We start from the raw sequence: 19,053 nt of genomic DNA, 5'->3' as shown, positions 1-19,053 counted from the left end.
CACATGGCATCAGGATACTGGGCTACATAGAACATTTGTCTGACCCAGTATGGCTGTTCTTACGTTCTGATGAGGTCTTAGTGATACTCTGAGAGAAGTAAAGAATTTGTGTTTTGGTTCCTGATTTTATTTAATCACTGAGAAACACTGAGGAGTTACAGTTGGGACGTAGGAGGTGATGGTTCATAAGATTCACTGACTTAAGAGTGCAGCTGTTTTCAGAGGCACTCTGTTATTTCACAGCGAAAATAATTTGCAGATGAAGATCATCTTAAAAGGTTTTTTAAAAAAAGAGTCAGCCAAAACACAAGAGAACTAGAGAGTTGAGATAAATGTCACTGCATACTACAGACCTCAAGTTAAAAGGCATTCATTTGGTACCGTAGAGCTGTAACATGTTATGTTTCAAACTCTTCAGATTAAAGTTTGAATTAAAGTCAAATGATACTGTACATTGAAAAATCATGGTCATTATATCTAACCAGGGCCCACACATGATGGGGGGAAGGGTACACTTACAAGGGCCCATTGGTCCTCGGGGGCCCGGCCCAAGCTGGAAACCCATGGGTATGTGTGTGGGAGCGGGCCCGTGTTACAGGTTTGTACTGGGCCCGAAAAAATTATGCTTGGGCCCTGTATCAAACACAAAGGAAAAGGTCATGTGGGCACCCACAGTGAGTCTGAAGTGAAACATACAGAGGAAAGATTCAGCATCACCCACAAATCGCCTGTATCAACTTCAAGAAAAAGGGGCACAACATGCCTGTGACTAAATCTCAATAGAGTCATTGAGAGAAGAGACTGGGAAAACTCTTAAATGTTCTTAGAACAACAAGGAAGCTGATTCTGATGTAATCTGTAGCACTCACCCAGTGAAATACTCAAAGGCAAAATGTGAAATTCCAGATGCTTGGGATATCTAAAAGTGTAGCACCAGTGAAAAGAAACTCTGGTGGAGCTTTTGTTAGTGGGGCTTATTCCATGTGTATTTATATAGATAAATAGTGCTGCTGGAGTAATGTTACCTGCCTGTAATTACCGGAGTCTGTTTATTTTATGACCTGTGTTTTTTAAAGTTTGTCAAGGGCACCCGGAGCATGGGACAGGTGTGGTATTGTTTGATACTAGATTTTTATTGACTCAAATTTCTATGTACTGAACCTGTCTTGGTATTTCTACCAGAAATGGGCCAGGCTGTAAGATTCATATATGGTTCTGAATTTCCCTAAAATTCCATGATGGCAGGATTGGAGTGTTGGTTTTGGGCTCATTGCTAACAGACATACACACACGCACACACAGAGATGTGGTGACTAGATATCCACAATCTAGAATCAACTGACTAGAAAGACCACGACACTAAAATGAATAAGGCAAGATTTTCAATATGACGCAGCAGTAATTTCCTAGACGCAGATTATATTTTCTAGTGATCAGCCATCTATGCCCAGAGCTTGTCCTCAGGAGAGCAGTTCTGTCCATGTAGAGAGGGGCATACTAGGGGCTCCAGAGACAGTGCAGAGGCCTTCACACAGATGCTACTATTTCTCCTGCAGGTCCCCTGGATCAGCTGGATTGGGGGTGGAATGACTCCTCATTCCATGGGAGGGGGATGGGAGTGGAGAAGATAGGGAGACAAATTCCAGTTCCCCTCCAGAATGTTTTAGGATAGATACTCCATGAGGGGACCTGTATGGAATTTTCCTCTCCCCAGGTCCTTCAAGCAGGTATGTTTGTAGGACTGGAGGTGATCAGTCTTTCTATTTACACAGAATCACGCTGCTGCTGAGGGGTCTGATGCTACAGCCACCGAACCTGCAGCACTCCCACTGAAGTCATTATAATTGCTTTATCTTCTGTGGACGCTGAGTGGGAACTAGGATCCATGGACAGTTATTTAGTGGGGGGATTAGAGATCATTTGCATGAACTCCATGCCCCTTCGAGTAGCACTGAGGGACCTCTGCATTCTCTTCTGCACCATCCTTGGCATCGGTCAGGCTAACGTGGCACAGGCATAAGCAAGTACCATAATTTAATTGATTGGGACTACTCCCCTGCTTAAAGTTATTCATGTGCTTCAATTTACTGAACTGGAGTTTTACACGGGTGTCAAATGCTTGTGAGCTGGGACTCAGGATATAGTTTCTGTTGACTAGTTCAGCCTTCACTCAGATCCTTTGCTCAGGCTATTTAGAAATATCTCTCCGTTCCTCAGTAGCTAGACAGCACATTTTACATCTGTTCAGCAATCCCCTGTGCCAATTCCTAAGCTTTACTAGCCCAACACTGTAAAAGAAGTAGGAACATTATGAATTTAAATCTTTTAGTCTTAACCCACAAACTTGGGTCCATGGAAATTAAAAAATCTATTTGAGAGTAATTTGTACTGAATGTGTCTTTCTGGTTTGCTCTGCTGCTGATAGGGCCATTTTTGTTGTTTCAAGGGTTACATTTTTAAAAAAATATCCAGTACACTCTTTGAATGTTGCAGAACTTGCTAGAAGATGAAGATTTAAAGTTTAAATAAAAAAACAGATGTTTATTTACATTCTGGATGGGGTGTTTTCTTCATAATTACTACTATATACACACTAAAAATAGATCTGAAGTTAAACAGCAATTAAAGTAAACCTTAAGATCATCAGCCAATCAAGAGCTATTAAAAAAAGAAAGCTATTTTTGAATGAAACCAAAAAACAGACCCCCAACCAAGTACAACACACCTTAAAGCACAATTTTCTGTGCAGTTAATAAACAGATGCATTTGATTGTTTATTAAGAATGAATTGGATTTGCATTGGAGTTATTATCGGTTTAACTGGGGATTTTGGAGTGCGTGCCTATGTATTATGGAAGCATCAGTAGCAAATCCACAGTTAAAGGTTGAGTTGATTTTTGCACTTATAACAAGAATTCAATCTCTTTGTTAGATAAGAAAAGTTGAGTGTATCCTTCCCAATATTACAGTATTTTCTCTTTGGGTACAGAATTAAATTTCTGTAAATTTACAAGTAAATCTATTAACTAATTTAGGAATTTAAATAAATTTAAAAGGGGTCCTTTAAGAAGTCTGGCATTCAGTGTGACTTTTTTTGTCCCTAATAATCTCTCTAACAGAAAAATATAGAATCGTCAAACTTCTGATCTAGTTTTAAATCGCTGAAGTTTTGTGCATAGGCCACATTCTTTTGGAAGGAAAATTAATGATTAATGTTTCCATATTATTCTTCATTAATGAAGGTTTATCCCTCAGTACTAAAGCCTGAAGGATAAAATGATCTTCTATTGTAAATGCCACAAAGAACTGCCCTCTTCCAACATGGCTGCCATTTCTCTTTGCTCTGAAAGGGACTGAAGTCACAGCAGCCCTTAGTTGGTGGCCATTTTGTGAACAGTCTTCCTTTCTCTGAGTCCCATTGGGAACAATGAGTGTCTCAGCCTTCTCACAGCATAGGCTTCCCAGAACGGAGCTGTGATTTCAATCCCATTGAGAACAATGTGGCCATTTTGAAAGGGGGGGAAATTTTGTGACAAACTTTCAATTATGAAAGATAACCATTAATCCTAAATATCTTTTCAAAAGTTTCCCATTGCACCAGATCTACTCATCCAGCAGCTCGGAGGGGAGGAGGACGGGAAACTAGGGTGCATGTGTATACATGTAAAGGAATGTAGAGAGATGAAGAAGGTAGGGAAACTTAGGAAGTGCAAGCACAGGGAAATGGAGGGGTTTCAGGAGGCAGGTGGAATTTAAAGGCCAGGAAGGAGAAGGGAAAGCTCTGGTGTGCACTCTGGATGTTTTGCACTGATCTGAGAAAAGAAAGTAGCTGTAAACCCAGCTAAACTGGCCTATATGCTCTGGCTGCTTTGTGCTGTTCTGGAATGGAGGAAAGCTGCCAGCATATACTGATGAGTCTGGTTATGAAAGTTAAATAAAAAAAATGTTTTCAGGGTGATACTTCAGCTCTTCAAATCATTAGAAATATCCCATGGCAACGTTTTTTGAGCCTATTTATTGTTCATGTATGTGATTTTTAATTTAAAAAACCCAAGGAAATTTCAAGACAAAAAGACTGTATTAAGAAGAAGTTAAGGTTGAGAGTACGGATCTGTAATTTAGGGAAAATAACGGGCAAAAGACACATGGAAATTAAGGCTTTTTAATGTTTGTGAACCCTGTTACATTTTTTCCCCTCATGTTACATTTTTTCCCCTCATGATGTTGCTACAGGACAGAGTTAAAGTTTTTATTGAAGGAGAAACTTTCAGTTATGAAGTATAGACAGAAAAGGACCATTAAGTCTTTCTCATATATAGTCATTCAAATGTAGCCTATGCACAAGATTTCAAGTTTTTTTAAACTATATGGGAACCTTAAAGCATCTGTGACAAGGCAGAGTTAACATTTGTCCTAACTATGAATTTCTATACCTTAACAAGTTTGCATTTCTTTTAAATTTAATCTTAACTCAGAATTTTCTGGGTTTAATTGTGACATACAAACCCTTCAGCACTGACAAATGGATTGCAAGAACATCCTGCTTCTGGTATATACATTCTGGCTCGCCAAAGCATGTCGTGTGTGGTCTTAAATGAAAGCCAGAGTCACACTGGTTGTTAATATCATTGCAAAATGTATGTAGACATAGTATGTATGTAGTTATGTTTGTATACTGAAAGTATGTTCTTAGGGCCTGTCTACATTTAAGCTGTAGTGCCTCAGTGAAGATGCTACCTATACTGCTGGGAGGGGTTTGCCTGTCAGCATAGGTAATCTACCTCCCTGAGAGGCAGTACTTAGATTGCGCTGTCTGCACTGGGGGTTAGGTTTAACTGCATTGCTCAGGGTGTACATTTTTCACATCTGAGTGGCCTAGTTATACTGACCTAATTTCCTAGTGCAGACCAGGCCTCAGAATCTATACCACAGTGGAGAAACAGGTTTCCTGTCAAACAAAAGATGTTTATTTGCTTCTCTCTGTCAGTGTGTAAATTAAGCATTGTAAGATGACACAACGATGGCACATTTACATATGAAGTCAACAGAGAGATAGGAAGTCAACAAGGAAGAGCACAGTTTTGTGGACTATATTTGGGGAACAGAGAAGACACCCCATTGTCCTGCACCTAGAAAGTAAACAGGCATGTGTTTACATTCATGAAAACGGGATCTCAACCAGCCTTGGTTGAAATGCTGCACAGGACATTTGGGGTGAGATAAACTTCTTTAGGCTATGTCTTCAATGACGGCGGCAAATTTGCCACCGTTAGATCGACTTCTCTGGATCGACTGAGCAGTCAGTGAAGACCCGCTCAGTCAATCCAGAAATCGACGTATTTAGACCACCTTCTGAAGTGGCGTAGCGCTGCGTCGATGGGAACGCGGTTTCCATCAGCGCAGTGCAGTGAAGATGGCGCGCAGAACAGAAGCAGAGAAGTCGACAGGAGTTACGCAAGTTTTTTGCGTGGCTTGCGTAAGTCCGGTCGACTGCTGCCGAATCTCCAAGGTAAGTGAAGATAAGCCCTTAGACAGGTTAGCCTGTTAAGTGTAGTCTCTAGAAAGCATGCTGTGATTTTGTTTTATATGTAACCCTCTTCTTTCCTTTATCTTTACTCACTCTGTCTTGAATTTTGTATTTTTGATGATATACTTGTTGTTGTTTTCACTATAAATATCTCTCTGTGTTGTGATATTAAGTTAGGTGCTGGTCCTGAGTTGAATCACACAGGCTGTTGTGTACATTGTTCCCTTGGGGACAGCAGACCTGGTATTTCTGTGAGTGTTCAGTGGATAAGGGGCTGTACACTGCAGGGGAATGTTACAAAGGGGCTGGGGGACTGAGGTACACCAGTTGTTAATCTGTGAGGCAACTTTAGGGCTGGCATAGCCCAGAGGAGTGTGTTTGGGTGGCTGACAGACTGGTGGTGTCAGGGAGCCACCACCCAGTTAAGCACAAGCAAGTCTCCTTCTTGCTGGAGGATGGGGAAAAGTAGTAACCCCGAGAACAGTTGCATTAACACACTTGAGTTTTGGATAATCCAAACTTCCCTATGAGACAGTTTACCCCAAATTACTGATATGTACTCTCAACCTGAACTTTGTCTTAACATAGTTTTTACCGAGGAATATATATATATATATCAATGGTTCCCAACCTTTTGGAGTGAAAGCCCCACTAGTTAACACTAGGTAAAACACACACCCTCCGCCACACTGCCCCGCCCCTTCACCGGCCATGAACACATATAACCCCTATAAACGCATAGAATAAAATAATAAATAAGAATAAGAATAACATTAAATTACATAATAATAAATGACTCTTACCTGAGTAAGAAGCTAAACCTTCCATGGCGCAGCTGCCACCACACACCCCATGTGGTCCCCCCTCTTCCCATCCCGCATGGACTGAGGGTAATGGAGGCAGTCCCTGGCGAATTGCCTGGGGCTTCTCGAGGCCCCCACTGGCATGGGGCTACTCCTCTCTGGTTGGGCGTCCAGCCGGTGCAGGGCTAGGGGAGGCTGTTCCTCCACTCCGTCCAGCAAGGAACTCAAGGCTGCTCTTCCACTCCGGCTGGCACGGAGCTTGGGGGTTTGTGCCTGGCTGGCATGGAGCTCTGGGATGGGTGCCCCTCCGCTCTGGCCAATGCGGAGCTCAAGGCCGGTGCATCCAGTGCTGAGCTAGGAGTGACCTCAATATTACTGAAGCCTCATGGATCCCCTGTCATCTTTGGCACCACCCGAAGGGGGTCCCGCCCCCCAGGTTGGGAATCATTGATATATATCATATATATGAAATATTCAAATCAATGTATTTCCTCTCCTAAATATCATGCACTGCAGAGCAAATGGCACCCTGTCACCAAAGACACTCAGATTAACCCAAGCACAGGGTATTTTGATGGTATTACTAGGACACGTCATTCAATAACAATACTTGCACGTATATAGAACTTTACATGTTCAAAGGAGTGTTCAAACATTAACTAACTAATCTTCACAACAGCCCTGTGACTTAATCATTAATATCCCTCATTCTACCAATGGGGAAAATGAAGCAGAGATGTGATGTGATGGATCTAGGACTTCAATCTTGTGTTCATTCCTCCAGACAATGACGACTGGTTCTCGAGAATTATGAGGAAAAACATACAGACAGTATTTTCAACATGCCTTAGTACTACATGGATTTTCACAAGTTTCTATTGCACAAAAGGACCTAGTATACAAGCTACTGACGTGTAAATTTTATATCTCATGATCTGTCAAAGTTGCACTACCAGGTGCAAATTAAAAGCTACCAAGGACTTACAGACATCCCTATTCTAAGGCTACTGGACTGCTAACTGGGTGTTTCAGTGCTTAGAAGGCCCAGATCTGCTCTCGCTGAAGTCAAATGGCAAAATCTGCAAAAAAATAAAAGTGTTTTTACAAGAACTCCTTAACCTCTACCATTTACCACATGGTGCTGGCACTGTGAAGCCACAGAAAGAGCCCGAAGAGCCCGATAATCAGTTCTGTCCGAGATACACTGAGCTCAGGAAATGGAGAGATGGAGACTAAATGACACCTCCTGGTAACTGCTAATGGCAGCAGAGAACAGTCAGAGCACAGTGGCACTCTGAACATACTCACCTCTCACCCACACCCTCAGCATATCCTGCACACTGGGCATGGCTAGCACAGAACCAGCTGGGTCATTTCTTTGCCACCTTGGGTAGCCCCCATGCAAGGGCATTCCTTGGGGACCAGATCTGCTCGCTTTGTGGCCCCTTTAGAGTGACATAATGGGGCCAGATTGCAACAAACAATCAGACCCAAAGGCTGCAATTTGCATGAGCGGAAGAGCCACTAAAAGGGATTTAGGCAGGACGAGAAGGCAGGTGTAAGGGATCAGGGCACAGGCAGTCTTGCCTAGCAGTCACAGCTGGGCTGGGATCCACACATCAGTTGTGGTAGTCAATGAGCAGGGGTCAGAGGAATTGCTAGAGCCAGGTTCAATAAGCAAGAGTAAAGGTCAAAGTCAGATCGAGGTCAGAGATCAGAAGTAGTGTCAGGCTAGAGTCGGGAAGAAAGAGTCAGGTCAGACTGTGATTGGAGATCAGAGATCAGAAGACAAGGGGAGGTCTGGAGTCACAATAGGCCTGAAGTTTGTGTTGTTATCCAGACAACTTCCTGGTTCACCCTCCAGGGTTAAATAGGAGGGTTGGCCAATCAGAGGGCTGCAGGGTACTGTCACTCTGGATCCCTTGGGCGGTACATCCTGCAGCACCTAGTCTCCCCAGTGCTCCCTGGATATGGCTCTGCAAGGCCGCCCAGTAGCACCGTGAGAACATCAACTGACCCAGATTCTGCAAATCAGGTGCTAGTCACTGCATCCTCACAGCAGGCCTCTTATCTACTGTACTCAGGCATAGTCCAGAAACACTTTCTCTGCGGACTATTGTAAAACTTGAGGAAGGGATGGGTGCAAACAACGTGCATGAAAAGAACATGCCATTTGATACACTGGATATAGGCATTTCTGACCAACTCGCTCGCAGGGGGAGCTTGTGTGTAGTAGAGAGTTACAGGAGCACAAGTGAGAACAGTTCACCGGAGGTTCAAGCCTGCAAGCACAAATCACCATGTAAGGGTTTATTGAAGGGATCTGAGTTTAACTCCAATTGACACCAGTTTGGCAACATCCTCCAGCTTCATTCCTTCCTTGAGTCTGTAAATTTAAAAATACAAAACAAAAAGTACAAACCATTCAGAATAACTCCTGCATCTCTCCAAGCCTTCCCTGGGCTGTATTCTAGTTGCTACAAAAGCTCTCTCTCTTCCTATTGTGGAGGAGGGGGAAAAGACACCCTCATTTTACAATCTTAAATTTAAATAGGCTCGGCTGCGTATAATTAGTTCCTAGCTAGCAGTGCCTATCTTAACTGACTGGGAGTTAACTGCTGAAAACCCATTGATTAGGTCTGCAAAACCTCCTGCTGCTTGAAGCAGGTAGCAATAGTGTGTTGGGGGTCTTCTCTAGAGGGCAGCACAAGACCTGTACAAATCAGGTACATTTCAGGTAATAGTTAAGATGCTTTCAAAGGGTTAAAGAATGCAGTATCAGTCCATGAAATTAAATTCAGTGACAGCTTTCACAGGACAGAGAGAAATATAGTTTGGAGGAGACTTACTGGGCATCTACATGATCCAGTCACTCATAGAAACATAGAAATGTAGTTTTGGAAGAGACCTTGTGATATCATCAAGTCCACCCATGGTGCTGAGGCAGGACTAAACAAACGTAGACCAACCCTGTTGGATGTTTGTCCTACCTGTTCTCAAAAATCTTCAATGATGGGAATTCCACAATCTCTCTTGGAAGCCTCTTCCAGATCTTAACTACCCTTATAATTCGTAAATTTTTCTAATCTAAATCTCCCTTCCTGCAGATTACTTCTTGTCCTATCTTCAGTGGACATGGAAAACAATTGATCATTGTCCTTTTTATTATAGCCCTTAACCTATTTGAAGACTGTTATCAGGCTGCCCCAACAGTCTTCTTTTTCTCAAGACTAAACATGCCCAGTTTTTTAAACCTTTCCTCAGAGGTCAGGTTTTCTAAACCTTTTTTCTTTTTTGTTGCTCTTCTCTGGAATCTCTCCAGTTTATCCACATCCATCTTAAAATATGGTGCCCAGAACTGGACACTGTATTCCATCTGAGGCCTCACCAGTGCCAAGTAGAACAGGACAATTACCACCCGTTTCTTACATACGACATGCATGTTAATCCACCTCAGAATGATATTAACTTTTTTGCAGCTCCATCACATAGTTCACATTCAATTTGTAATCCACTATAACCCCTTGATCATTTTCAGCAGTACCACCTCATCATTGTTCCCCTTTTGTAGTTTTCATTTGCTTGATCCTTCCTAAATGTAGTTCTTTGCACCTGTTTTTACTGAATTTCATTTTGTTGATTTCAGACCAATTCTCCCAACTTGTCAAAGTTGTTTTGAATTCTAATCATGTCCTCCTAAGTGCTAGTAACTCCTTCCAGCTTGATGCAAATCTTATAAGCATACTCTCCACTCCATTATTCAAGTTATTAATGAAAATATTGAATGGTACTGAACTCAGACTCAGAACAAATCTCTGGGTGACACCACTAGATACATCTCCCCAGTTTGATAGCAAATCTTCTTTCAACCACTTTTGCAACCACCTGATAATAGTTTAATCTAGATCCCATTTCCCAAGTTTGCTTATGAGAATATCGTGTGGACTGTGTGAAAAGCCTTACTAAAATCAAGATATATCACATCTACTAAGGCAGTAACTCTGTCAAAGAAGGAAATTAGGTTGATTAGGCATGATTTGTTCTTGACAAATCCATTTTGGCTATTACTTATAACTCTATTATTCTCCATGGGCTTATAACTTGATTGTTTAATATTTTGTTCCAGTATCTTTCCAGGTATTGAAGTTAGGCTGACTGGGCTTTAATTCCCCTGTTCCTCTTTGCATCCCTTTTTAAAGACAGGTAATAGGTTTGCCCTTCTTCAATTCGCTGGGACCTTACCGTCATCCATGATTTTTCAAAGATAATTGCTAAAGGTTCCAAGATTGCTTTAACTAGTTCCTTGAATTCCAGCAGGCCTGCCAACTTGAATACATCTAACCTATCTAAATATTCTTTAACCTGTTCCTTCCCTATTTTGGCTTGCATTCCTTCCCCTTTGCTCTTAATATTGGTTGTGTTAAGCATCTGGTTACTATTTATCTTTTTAGTGAAGACTGAAGCAAAGTAGGCATCAAACATTTCAGCCTTCTTGATGTCATCCATTATTAGCTCTCCTTCCATGTTTAGTAGAGAATCTATACTTTCCTTCATCTTTTTATGTGCTCCTAATGTATATGTAGAACTTCTCTCTTTTTATTGCCTTTTATGTCCTTTGGTAGGTGTAACTCATTTTGTGCCTTAACCTTTCTGATCTTTTCCCTACATGTTTGTGCTATTCATTTGTACTCCTCCTTAGCAATTTATTCATATTTCCACTTTTGTAGGGTTCCTTTCTGATTTTCAGCTCATCAAAGCGCTGATGAAGCCATGTTGGCCTCCTGCTATTCTTCCTATCTTTTCTTTGCATTGGGATAATTTAAAGTTGTGCCTTTAATATTGTTTCTTTGAGAAACTGCCAGCTCTCCTGAACTCCTTTTTCACTTAGATTTTCTTCCCATGGGACTTACCTACCAGTTCTCTGCCAGTTCTCTGAGTATGTTAAAATCTGGTTTTTTTAAAGTTCATTCTCTCCCTTGAGAACAGAAGCCACTTTGCTTCTGTCTTCTATCACTTTATTATCAGCACCTGTCTCTATATGACACCTACATGTAGTCACCATCATGGGACTTCATTCCATTTGGCCTGTGCTTAGGGGTTGAGATTCCAGAAGTACGGCTCTTGGAATAATTTGCTTAGATTGTTGACAATTGGTGTTGAGAGATTGCAGCAGCCCATGAAACACTCGAATGCCACTCTCCTGGATTTTTTAGCATCCCTCCCATACCACATCCCTGCTTACCACAGTAGTGAAGAAATTTCTCCTAGATAGTTTGGTTTAAATGTACTTACAGTATTTGCCTCCAGTTTATAATTCACTGACCTAGATTCTGAGCTCAGTAAGAGTTATTCTGAGTTTACATCAGCATAATGGATGTGAGTCTGTCCTATTCTCTTTCTAAACTAAAGTAACAGAATACAGAATCTTCAGTTGTTTTGCAGGATTGATATGAGAGGGTTTTTTTGGTTTTGTTTATTTTTAACTAAATCTTTGCAGGGAATGCTGAAGACCTTCTGCCCTACCAGATAGAGGAGCTAACAATGGGCGAAAAGAGAAGAGACTACAGAAGGGCAAAATGAGAGGAGACAGAATAGGTAAGATGACAGGTGAGAAGCAGAGTTGGGCAGCACAGAAGAAATAAAGGGAGATGTGCCCTTTCCCTGGCATCATTTCCTCCTTGGTATCTTTTCCTTTTTGGAAAAAAACCCAAGTGCTAATCCTTTATCAGGACATTGGAAGATTGCACTTCAGAGCCTCAAAGTCCTACAGACTCTGCATGTCCATAGTATGTGATTGCCCCATCCCTTCACCAGGACACTATATTATATATCAGGCATAGTGAAAGATGACAAAGAAATTAAGGGAATTTAATATGAGACAACAAAGGGAACTTTTATTACCTCACCCAGGGAAGTTGCTGAGTCATCACTAGAGGTACTGAAGAATAAATATAAGGGAACAGTCCTGCACTTTATACAGGAGACTGCACTAGATGGTCCAAGTAGGGTCTGTCCAACCCTAACCATGTACAATCTAATTAAAATAAATCCTCTTTCTTACCTGTCTCTGGCTTTCCCATCTTTGCATAGTCTGTGAGGTGGGACATCCAGGCCAGATGACCTCGGAGCAGAGTACACACATGCCTTCAGAAAAGGCCAGTCCTGGTATGACCTATGTCCTGGTATGCACTATATGATGGCAGTGAGAGGAGTAACTGTAGTGGTATAGTTATGCAGGCATGGGTGTGCATCCATATTTACAGATTTAACTCCTATCAAAAATAGAATAAAATCACTTCCAAAGCCACTTAATTATGAGATAAATTGAAAAAAGACAACATACGTGTGGATGCAAGGCAGCTTCTGCTAAAAAAACTACATTTATAATGGTACAACTATCTCATGTAGACAAGGCCCGACCTAGTTAACTCTTCCTGGAAGCTCTAGCATCCTCAAGGGCAGCGTGAAGCTTTACTTCAAGTGCTCTTTCCAGCACACAAAAAGCCCCCACTACGTTGTAAATATTGTAGCTGGCAAATTAAATACCATGTTTAGCAAGAACTCCTTGTTATGCCAGTAGAAAGAAATCTCTACAAAATAAGGGAGCAAATTGTGATGCTCTAATAAATATTGTTAATTTACCCCAAATCATTTGCATTAGGGTGGAATAATCCTGATGTGTTTGAAAATTTGCTTAGACTGGTTATTTTGTAAATTGAATTAGTTCTTGTTGTTGGCACTTGCTTTAACAGAACATGCGCTGATAGTGTGAAAAAGTCAGCCAATCATCTGTTTGAGAAATCATGTTATTCAGATGCTCATGTATGCCTTTTGTTGGAATAAATACCTGCATTCAGAAAGTGCTGCTTTCTGATCTCTTTTGAGTGCTCAAATTGAGACATTTTTAAAGGGACTGATTTTTCAGAAAGTGCTAAGTACCTGATCCCTGAACAGCAGCCCCTTTAAAGGGGTCTCAAATTAGGAACCCAAAAATTAAAGTACCAAAAATCATTAGTCACTTTTGAAAACTGGCAAATTAGACTCTAATATCACTAATTCAATTCCTTTGCCTTGTGGTTTACTGGTATGACTTATTTGTGCAGTGTCTTCCATCTACTTTTCCTTAAATTATAATTTTTCATTTTTAGAAATTCAGCATGTTTAAAAATTGCATTTTGCAGAGACATATTAGAAAAAACATTTTACATAAATAAATCTATTCCTGATTTGTAAGAGATAGGCTTCAATGCACTGTATATTTATGATTCTCCTCTGCTGCGGTTGTTTGGATGGAGAAGAAAGTAACCCAAGTATAGACAGATATTTGGTAAAAAGGACGCTGTGTACCCAGTGGTAAATTAAGAGGAGTAATGGAAAATACCTAAGTGCTAGCGTTGTATCAGAGTTACCCCAGAGTTAATTTAGACAATGTGCCCTTTAGAGTTTAATTCCAGGTTCGTACACAAGCTTGCCAAGGAGATATCACTTCCATATTATACGACAATTGTTGGCTGAATAGAAATAAAAGGAAAAGATTGCTTTCAACTGACCCCAAACCTCAGCATTGTAGGATGTAAAACTGAGGACTGCATTTCTTTTCTTGCTCTTGACTGGGGCAAGATCAGATCTGGAAAAAAGCAAATATAGTGCCCATCTTCAAAAAAGGGAGGAAAGAGGATCCAGGGAACTACAGACCGGTCAGCCTCACCTCAATCCCTGGAAAAATCATGGAGCAGGTCCTTAAGGAATCCATTTTAAGGCACTTGGAGGAGAGGAAGGTGATCAGGAACAGTCAACACGGATTCACCAAGGGAAAGTCATGCCTGACCAACCTGATTGCTTTCTATGATGAGGTGACTGGCTCTGTGGATGTAGGGAAGGCGGTGGATGTGATATACCTTGACTTTAGCAAAGCTTTTGATACTGTCTCGCACAGTATTCTTATCAGCAAGTTAAAGAAGTATGGGTTGGATGAATGGACTATAAAATGGATAGAGAACTGGCTAGAGCATAGGGCTCAACGAGTAGTGATCAATGGCTCCATGTCTAGCTGGCAACCGGTCACAAGTGGAGTTCCCCAGGGGTCGGTCCTGGGGCCGGTTTTGTTCAACATCTTTATTAATGATCTGGAGGATGGGGTAGATTGCACCCTCAGCAAGTTTGCGGACGACACTAAGCTGGGGGAGTGGTAGATACCCTGGAGGGTAGGGATAGGATACAGAGTGACCTAAACAAACTGGAGGATTGGGCCAAAAGAAATCTAATGAGGTTCAACAAGGACAAGTGCAGAGTCCTCCACTTAGGAAGGAAGAATCCCATGCACAGCTATAGACTGGGGACCGACGAGCTGGGCAGCAGCTCTGCAGAAAAGGACCTGGGGGTAACGGTGGATAAAAAGCTGGATATGAGTCAGCAGTGTGCCCTGGTTGTCAAGAAGGCTAATGGCATATTGGGCTGCATTAGGAGGGGCATTGCCAGCAGGTCACGGGAAGTGATTATTCCCCTCTATTCGGCATTGGTGAGGCCGCATTTAGAATACTGTGTCCAGTTTTGGGCCCCCCACTACAAAAAAGATGTGGACAATTTGGAGAGAGTGCAGCGGAGGGCAACCAAAATGATTAGGGGGCTGGAGCACAGGACTTATGAGGAGAGGCTGAGGGAACTGGGCTTGTTTAGTCTGCAAAAGAGAAGAGTGAGGGGGGATTTGATAGCGGCTTTTAACTACCTGAAAGGGGGTTCCAGGGAGGATGGGGCTAGGCTGTTCTCGGTGGTGGCAGATGACAGAACAAGGAGCAACGGTCTCAAGTTGCAGGGAGGGAGGTCTAGGTTGGACATTAGGAAAAAGTTTTTTACTAGGAGGGTGGTGAAGCATTGGAATGGGTTACCTAGGGAGGTGGTGGAATCTCCATCCTTAGAGGTTTTTAAGCTGAGGCTTGACAAAGCCCTGTTTGGGATGATATAGCTGAGGTTAGTCCTGCTTTGAGCAGGGGGTTGGACTAGATGACCTCCTGAGGTCCCTTCCAACTCTAATATTCTATGATTCTATGATTCTATGATCTTTTACAGTGTGTGACAGGTGTTAAATCCATGCAGAAGAGAATGAGCCAAATTCTGCTCTGAATGCAACACAACTGAAAATAAAGCAGCAATGTACATGTTTGAAGACAAAACAGATCTAACAGAGAAGGGAGAAGGATGGCCTATAGTTAGGGTGCTAGCCTATGACTTGGGAGACGTGTTCAGTTCCCTGCTCTACCTGAGGCTTCCTGTGTGACCTTGGGTAAGTCATTTAGTCCTTCTTTGCCTCACTTCTCCATCTGCAAAATGGAGATAAAAATACTTCTCTACCTCACAGCGGTGTTGTGAGAATAAACATGTTAAGAGACTGTGAGGTGCACAGATACTATGGGAAGGGGGCCATATAAGTACATATAGAGTTTGTCTCATCATCTTACTCAGGTGTGCAATGGATTCTGTCATCCTGGCTGCATTCAGAATGAATTTGTCACATAACTCCGTTCATTAAGCAATAATGGTCCTGCAAAATTCTGATGTTTGTTGCCATTTCCTTGCTATTATCCTGATTCTGGGGTGTTTAGCTGTAACTCTGGCAGCCATTTTTTGCCTTGGCTTCTGTGGAGCTATGCTGATATATGCCGGCTAAGGACCTGACCGTACATTTTTTCCTTCTACCCCCTCTTTGAATGTATAAGTATCCACGGGTAAGCAATTGATTTTCTTTCATGGAGAGTCTGTCTGATTCTGATGTGTTGGGTCCTCCAGCCTACCTCCTTTTTCTCCCAAAATGCTCATGCAGCCAAAGCTGTGATAGCTTCCAAATTCTTGTCCAGTTCCCTGCCAATATCTCTTAATAATTCTCACATCAGCTGTTGTGTAGCAGAGGCATCTCCTGGACAGGGTGAAGCCCTCCTTGCACAAGGACAGACAGCTGTTGGAAGAGAATTCATGCCCTGCCTTTGAAATCCTGGGCCCAGTAACAGCAGCCTGACACCTCCCCGTTTTGAGGAAGGTGACTAAGCGGGTGATTTTCTTTTTTTTGCAGCTCTCAGTGCATTTGGCTACCAGTGACATACTGGGAAGGTTCCAGTTTGAGCTGTGGCCTATGTTGGGTGTTGACACCACACACGTCAGGGTCTTCAGTGATCTGTTGGAAGGGGCTCAGCGCAGATTTAAACTTCCTCCTCCCCGCTCTGTTCATTCTCCCTTACCCTGTGGAGTCTCAGTCAAGACACGTTTACTAAGGTTTAAATTCTTCCCCTTCCCAGTACTACACAGCTGGGCTTACTGCAAAGAGTTTCTACAAGGGTATTTGAGGGGCGGAGAACTACAGAGCAGCAGCAGCACAGGTGCTCCACAACGGATACTGGATGCCCCTGCTGCTTTTGTGCCCCACATCTGGAGGGCAATGACCAGAGAAAGATAGGATGCACTAGTCCCCTTCTGACCTGCCGTAAAACCTACCACACAAGGACATGAAGGGTGCTCCCAGTAATGTGGACTTTGCAGCTGCATCCTGAAACCTGCTTCCTGTACAGCAGAGCTACACCAGTTCAGCTGCAGGCAAGACCTCCACAGCCACAGAGTTGAAGGCAAGAATTGTCCCTAAGTGAATGTCAGTTCTTATCCTGTGTAACCCAGATACTGCATGGTGATAAATGTGCACCTTTCAAATTATTATAAAGGTCATTCTGTTTCTTGTCATCCTATAAATTTCTAAGCTAGCATATAACAATCTTACACTATTTTATACGTAATTTCCTCTGGTTATTTACAAGGCTTAACCTTTCCAAGTGACATGCTGATTAGAAGCCAAAATTTGCTAAGCCATGTTAGGTGAGTGCTATTTAATATGGAATCACAGTCTCTCTTAAATAGGTGGCATTTGTTTAAGATTATTACAATCAAACAAATAGGCTTCCACATAACTTGAGTCCCAGCTTTGTCTTCCATTTTTACCTGGCACCACAGTTTTGTCTGGTACTCCAAACAGACAAATAGAGACATTTAGTGGCTGAATAATTTACTTCAAGTAAACCTAGGAAAAATGTTTGTGGCTTATTTTGAAAAGAAGGATTTACTAAATATAATAGCATTATTTGTTAACTTCCTAACATTTTTATAGCATCTGATTTTAGGACTGTGTGTGAACATTAGGCTTAGCATCTCTTGAGTCTTAACCCTGCAATATAAAAATATAATATTAAAAAGTATAACTGTTGGACTTATTATTATTTATGCAGGGTATTACCACAACAGTAATTTAACTATACATTCTTTATTAAATCCAAAGGCCGAATGGTATTTATACAATTGCTCTAAACATGCCTAAAATGCCTAAATAATAAGCAGTTTACTACATTCAGAGAGTAACGAAACATTTATAAGCATTTGATCAAGGTATTTACAAATGGGCTACACCCAGAGGTGCTTAGACCCACATTGGTCACTTCAGATTGGTCAGGCAGGTATTAGCAATGAAGTCTTGAAGAATTTACTTTTTTTGTACTCTTAACAAACATGCCATCGCCAATTACTGACTTCAGATAAAAACCAGTTTGAGACAGTTCAACCTTATTTCCAGTCTTAGTCCAGATAACACTTACAACCTCCTTTCTCCCCAAGGCCTTTCCTCCCTACCTTTTGCACCTGGGTTCACATAGGCCCTAATTTTTTAGATAACGTTGCTATGGGGGGTGGGAAGGTCCATCCTGGCTCTTTTTAAGACAGATTCTATTTCATTCTTTCTGGTCTTTTTAAGACAGATTCCTCCTGGCTCTTTTTAAGACAGATTCCTATTTCATTCCTTCTGGCCTTATAACTCATTAATTTCAAGGCCTTTCTTTTACTTGCTAGTTAGGGCCTTTCTTTACAATACTTATTTCTTTAACCAAACCTAAGCTAACTTGACATTTCTAATTTTGTATTTATTGTACAATAACAAAGCAATTAAATAGAACAAAACTAATTGCCTCCAATTTTTCTCTATATTTACCATTTACCAATTTATATTAACCATACATACTTTTACTAATGGGGTTCTAAATGCAACAGTAGAATATAGGGTAATATCAGGTAAATGATACGTGGTAAGATTATAATAAATTGGACACAGCTCATCCAAAAAGAAAAACTGTTTAAAGGCTTCCTATCTGTAGCTGATCAGTAATGTACTGCACATACAAATAAGAGGCTTATTGATCATTACTTCCAAGTAAAATCTGAAAGCTGGGCCAGTTCCCTTTTAGCTATACTGAAATGGTTTTGAACCTATAACTAACCCAATTTTAGAGCAGTCTTTAGTATTTACAGACAGAATGAACTAATTTGTCATGTGTACTATATGCTGACTTGTAAATTCTATGTATATAAATTATTTTAATAGAAAAAACAATTTGATTTGTCACTAGCAACTGGGAAGTAATTAAATTACATTTCACTTATTGTATGCTAGTAAGATTTCAGTTAGATTTTTCTTTGTCAATTTATATAGTGCAAAGGGGGTACAGTACATACTTAAATCTAATCACAGTTGAGAGACCTACTTTTATGTGTCAAGCTACTATTGTATGCACAAATAATCTTAAAGACTGTACTAAAAACCACATGCAAATCAGGAAAATCAGAGTTAAAAATAAAACTATATTATGCAATTATATATTGCACATTCGATGGACAAAATAATTGACATTGGTTTGTTTAACG

The sequence above is a fragment of the Emydura macquarii genome, unplaced genomic scaffold, assembly GCF_026122565.2.
Source record: "Emydura macquarii macquarii isolate MOO-44397 ecotype Brisbane River unplaced genomic scaffold, CSIRO-AGI_Emac_v2 contig_2199, whole genome shotgun sequence".
NCBI lineage: Eukaryota > Metazoa > Chordata > Testudines > Chelidae > Emydura > Emydura macquarii.
The sequence above is the reverse complement of the archived record's forward strand: the minus strand, read 5'-3'. Positions refer to the sequence as shown.